Below are 6,000 nucleotides of genomic sequence, written 5' to 3' on the forward strand. Positions count from 1 at the left end.
TTTTTAGTTTTGTTTGATGTTGCATTGAAGCGAATAGTATGTTACTTGGGGCTCTTTTTCTGTGGATTCATGTACTAATGTGAATCAAAACCCATGACCAAAATTGACACTTCGAATGAAATATAATATCCCACAGCAACATGTAGGGCACCATGAGCCCTTCATATCACCAATTGTGCCACTTCGTAAACTATTTTGTAGCACATGCACACCTCAAAAGTGTTCCATCTTCAATGGTCCAGCATACATTCATACTCTTTATGCACCCACAATTACTGCTGAAAAAATTAGCTTTTGATTTAGGTCATTTCATTCATAGAAAATTTATTCAAAATTAATCTTTATAATCCCGCAGCAACGCGTGGGGAAATCACCTAGTAGTATGTATATAAATTGGCACAAATGAATGTAATGGAATAAGATGAGATTATTTAATAAGATGAATCAATCTTTTCTCCAACACACAATAACATCTACTTTTATTGAAACTTTCTATTTTGCATTTGAAAATTCTGATTTTCTCGGTTGCGATTATCAAGTTTCAGAGATGAAACTTTAAGCGATTCTTTTTGTCGGTCGTTTATCAGTCGCGTGGACCAAGTTTCAAGAGTTGAAACTTAATACTCCCTCCATTCCCTTATACAAGGCCACAATGAGAAATACAATATGCATCTATATAAGGCCACTAACTATAATCGAGGCAAAAATTAATAATGTTTTCTCGTACTACCAATTGTTCTAATATTTGCATGCATGTAGTCATAATGACACGGTGCTACTTCCTTCTAATTCCTTCCTTGCATGTATGTGGGCGTATTAATGATCCCAGTTAACGAAAAGAAAAGTGAACTTGCACAGCAGTCATTGAATTTTGCCTTGGTACTTGTAGTTTGAGTTTGTGGCCTTGTATAAGGGAATGGAGGGAGTATATTTTTTCCAAATTCATCAAAACATAATGGATCTTATTTGAAACCCTTGTCATGAGAAACACGAATATGAAAACAAAACTTAATTTGGAATTTTTTTTCAAAAGATATGAAAGTTTGAAAATCAAAAGAAAAAGAAAAAAAAACACTCGTGAGGGATTCGGTGCCCCCGCACTTGCGTGCCCGAAATGCTCTCGTAGATAAGTAGTATATATCTATATGTAATTTATTTTTTTAGATTTTTTTGAAAACGTAAAAATTTGATTTTTATTTTATTTTTCAAATTAAGGGATCTATGGAGCTCAAGGTCCATTAGCAATTTCTGGTATAAAATCCATCTCAATAAGATAGTTTTAGACTGATTAGTTGTATGTGTCTTGACAAACATTTCTATGAACGCTCGCACCGGAACACAAATACGGAGTAGCTAGTACTAACTCGGCGCTTTGATATTTTACAAATACTAGATGACCCATTGTGCCAATTGGCACAGAAACCAATTAACATGTTCTCTTCATATATGATGTCACATTGAATCAAATATGTGTTCATAATGCATGATTACCGATTTTTGCACTTTTCTTTATTGTGAGCCTTGCACATTTGTGGTTTTAATTAATTTTTATTTATTTTCTTGTGTCTACAGATCTTTTGGAGCATGCTAGGACGAAGCATGATGAAAGTGCCAAAAATGGATTATACGAAGGACTTCCACTATCAGGCGTTTTGGATAGGGAAAAGGTGATTTTTCTAAAGTGCTCCAAATCGAGATCTAATACCACTAGCGTCACTCTCGCGAATCCAACAAGTCCAAGAACATCAAAATCGAAGTCTGTATGAAGAAATGGCAACCAAAATATCGTAAGAGTTCAAAGCGTTCGATGGCATCTGGTACGACCGCGGACAGTCGTACCAGCTCCACACAGGCCCAAAAGTTGACCTTCCAAATATGGTTCTTCACCGATTTTGTCCTATTTGTTCCTACGCGATCCTTTGTCAATATGGAAGGGTTTGGGAGAGGATTTAGCTCACCTTAAGCCATTGGATCAAAGGAGACAACGTACATCTACGGAAGAGGCTTGGGGAGAGATCTTTATATACCTCGCCAAACCCTAGCTGCCATCGTCACCACGTCATTCATCAAAGATCAATCTCCATTGCTAGCGTCAAGAGCAAGGGTAGGGTTCCCTGACCAGGGTCGGTGTTGGCCGAGGCAGCCCCTCCCCACACGACGCAGGAGGTAGCGGAGCAGGGTTGTCACACTCCGTCGCTGGAAGGACCACTCCGATGAAGACAATGACACGGATGACAACGAAGGTGTCGCCGGCCAGGCATGTGAGGTCATTGTTTGCTACAAATTAGTTTAGACTTCTTAGGTTTAAATTGAACGGACAAAATGTCATCTGGTTTATGTAAATTATATCGACTTATGTCTGTTTCCATGAATTCCGTCGTGTTTGCATGGATTACGTCTGAATGTGTTTGTACCGCGACTAGAAATTTACGACAAGTATTGGATGATCGACTCTCGTATCACTGTCTGCAGACGCATCCGAATGCGTTCATGAGCAAAATATTTCTGTCTTGGGGGTTGGTTTTGAGGATGCATGCCCTTAGTTATTGAGTCAATTGGTTCAAAACATGTACACTACTATGAACTAATTTAAACAATAACCTATAGGCCTTTAGCTTTTCTTCTCTTATCCTTTGGTGGTTAGAGCAAACTCTTCCCTCCAGGCTTTGTCGGTGAGTCTGTGGATTCGCCTCCCCTCTGCCTACCGCTCCAGCGGTCGGTGGCGGGGAGGGGAATCCCGGTGCCTCCGCTTCGGTTAATAGTATACATTAGTGTTTTTTAGTCGTCACAGGTGCAACACTTCTTCAAGTTTTTCTTCCGAGCTAAGATCCTCCCCAAGTTCATCCATCTGGACGTAGTTACCGCATCTCCCTTGTAGATTCATGTCGTCTCCATGGGGCGGTGAGGTTAGGGTCTCTCGTCGTGTGACGAGATTTGATGTCAGGTGCTTCAGATGTATTTAAGGGTTTAACGACGAAAATCACAGCTCCAGGGAGCTGGTCCTTCGGGATACATTCACGAAAACTTCCCGACTGTTATCGACAAGGTCAAACCGGCTCTGGTAGAGGAGCGGCGGTAGCGGCGTGTCGGCGGCTCGTTCTGGTAGTGGCAGTGATTGTTCGGTGGTCTCTTAATCTCGATGTAATTTATTATTTTTGAGATACTTTACACTCACGGTGAGCTTTAGTTGTCGCTCAAATGGATGTATTTAGTGTTGAAATAGGTTCAGATACACCTATTTCAACGATAACTACTAGTATGAATCGGAAGGAGTAATAGATTTGAATCATTTTCACAGAAACAAAAACAATAACCTTTTAGATGGGTCAAGGGGACAATGTGTGAAACTGAGCCTAGCACGCTGCAAGCACGTGTACAGTTGTTCAGTGATGATTGTAGGAAAAGTTAAGGACTTGGTATAGAGTTGACCACACGCATTTCGGGATGAGATCGTGAGTGAGCCGACTGGAGCGGACTGCCTGGTGCATGTTTCCTTTTTCTTTTCTCATGCCGCATGTCTGCTGAGCTACCGACCAGACGAGCGGGGAGCGGCCGCATCTGAGGCGCATCGGATCCATTTTAATCACCGGATCACCTATGTGATTACCTGAAATATTTCAGTATATTGGATTTTTTTGGCACTGCTACGCGTCTGTCGGGTGATAAATCGATTAGATCAACCACCTCGACATCCGTCGGATGTCACCTGAAACAGCCGTTCGATCCACCGTCCTAGCTAACTGAGGACCTTTGCAACAACTAGCTTGTTGCAATCAGGGCCTGCAAAGGTCCACCGAGACAGCACCGCCACCCCGCCATGGCCTGAGCGCCTCGGCCATGGAGCACCGCTGGCTGCCGGAGTTGCCGCGCCTCCTCCGACCTAGCACCCCGAGCAGCTGCCCCTACTCCAGCACGACGACAACGAGCTCTCACACTGGGCACTCCTCTGGCGATTTCTGCAACTAGAGCTATGTTTCTAAAACATGCATCGTGTTGCAATGCTTCACCCCGTATGCTCAAATACCAGGCCCTCCTTCGACGCTTTCTACAACTGGGGATATGGTTTTGAAACAAGAGCCCAGTTGCAGAAGAAAAAATCTTCACCATAGAACCGGTTTTTTCTTTCTGAAACAAGACATCTGTTGCAAAAACTTTCTGAAATTAGATCCTGTTATTGATAAAAACTTCACCATCATCTTTTTTTTTTTCTAAAACAAGACCTCTGTTGCAGAAATCTTTTGAAATAATATGCTTGTTGCAAAAAAAAATAGCTACATGGGATTGGTAGTCAGCATGAGCGCTCGATCAAAGTCGATCTAACGGCTACGCGGGCGACAGACATTGCGCACGCATCATCCGGCTGAAGAATAGCGTTTTCCTTTTTTTTAAACTGTATATTGGATTTACTTATAGTAATTCATTTTCCAACTTTTGTTGGGATTTTTTGCGGGAAAGATGTTTCACCTAAGTGTTTTTTTTATATATAGTGGCATCTCCGACGCCCTTGTATGGGACGGAGGGATTACATATACAAAGAAGACCTTCTTTTCGAGCTCCTTCCCCGCTCCCTCGCGTCGCCCTCTCTAGGGCGACTCGGGGGCGACCAACCTCCCCGTCTGCCTCCCCCCTCCCTCTCAATCCCTTCCCTCGCCGCCGCCGGAGACGGGCGCCGGGTCCCCCGCGCGGCCGCCGATGAGGGTGGCGGCAAGGCCCTCGGTCGCGACTCTGCTCGGGCTCGTGCCTAGGGTTTGAGGCGACGGCCTCTGCTGGTGAAGGCGGCATCGTCCTGGCGGCGGGTGGCGCTCGCCGGTGTTGTTGGCCGCCTCTTCTCGGCCGCGTGGGCGGCGAGTCGAGTCGGCGGTGGATGCGGTCGCCGCGTGGAGGGATCCCCTACTGCTCTCCTTCGCCAGGTCTGAAGATGGCGCCCCCATGCCGCTGCTTCCTCCTTGTCAGTCCGGCCGGATCCGGTGGTTGACTGCGCGGATGTGGGGTTGGGAGCTCTGGATCGGAGTAATTTCTTGGCCGGCTGCAGCGGCCACAACGTCGGTGCGGCGCTCCAGGCGTTGTTTCCTTCTTGAAGGCGGCTTCGAGATCCAGCTTCCTCCCCCTCGTCCTCCCCCTGCACCCAGGTGAAAACCCACAACTTTGGTTGGGCGGCAGTGGTGCCCGGCTCCGTCACCTTCTTGAAGGCGCCGCTTTGGGTCCGCGGGGAGGTGGGACAACTGCAGTGTGTTCTTGGCGTTCTTGATGGCGGCGGTTCTCTCTTCAGTGGTGTCGCTTCGCCATGGTCGGTCGGCCTCCTCTTCAAGACATCGTGCCCTCCTCGCCGCATTGTCCGGTTTGTCTGGTGGGTCGACGCCCTCGGCCTGGGGCGAGAGGGGATAGTGGTCCCCTCTACGGCGACTTGGACGCGTCGGCGGCTGAGGGATGGTGTCCTTGGCAAGGTCCGGCTCTCGTGGTGACTGCGGTGCTCAACTCTTCACCGTGTCTTCCTGGGGCGCTCCCGTTCAGAGGCTAGTGTCTTCGGCGTGCTTCTTGCTGTAGGCTGCGGCTTGTGTTTCCGGTAGCTTGCTTGGACTGGTGGTCGCGCTCGGTGCCTCTTTCTTCTTGCTTGCTCTAGAGGGAGCAAGCCCCGTTTGCTGTGGCGCGACCCCATCAAGCCCTCTGTTAGGCCCCCAAGTTGTAGCCTTTCTTCTTTGGCCGTAGCATTTTAGCCTTCCTTCTGCGACATGTATCTGCTGCTTTGTTTATGTTTGTTGTACCTTGTTGTAATCCTAGCCGATTGATGGCTTCGTTAATTCAAAGCCGGGCAAGGTTCAAGCCTTTTCTCAGGCTCGGCCATTACCTTTCCTCTAAAAAAACATATACAAAGAAAAAAGAACTAGGGAACTAATATATTGAAACTCGACTAAAATAGAAGAGAAATCGACGTCGATAATCATGAAGTTATCCGGGAGACAAATGCAAACAATCACATCAGCACAAGGCAAAACTACGGAA

Source organism: Triticum urartu, chromosome 1A (genome assembly GCF_056163025.1).
Source record: "Triticum urartu cultivar PI428250 chromosome 1A, HENAU_Tu73, whole genome shotgun sequence".
NCBI classification, from domain to species: domain Eukaryota; kingdom Viridiplantae; phylum Streptophyta; class Magnoliopsida; order Poales; family Poaceae; genus Triticum; species Triticum urartu.